Genomic DNA, 205 nt, shown 5'->3' with positions numbered 1-205 from the left:
TGTGCCCTGTCTCTCTCTTTCAAAAATGAGTAAACATAAAAAAAAAGTTAAAAAAAAAAAAAAAAGCCCATGTGTACCAAAGCCTAGCAGTGTCTTTGCAAAGGTCGGCAATTGCACAGTTGTGTGTAGACACGTCCGCCCATGGGTCTGCGTATCAGGGTAATGAGGTGTCTAAGACTGAGACACATGCAAAATCACTCAGGAA

Source organism: Panthera tigris, chromosome A1, assembly GCF_018350195.1.
Source record: "Panthera tigris isolate Pti1 chromosome A1, P.tigris_Pti1_mat1.1, whole genome shotgun sequence".
NCBI lineage: Eukaryota > Metazoa > Chordata > Mammalia > Carnivora > Felidae > Panthera > Panthera tigris.
This window is presented reverse-complemented; position numbering follows the sequence as displayed.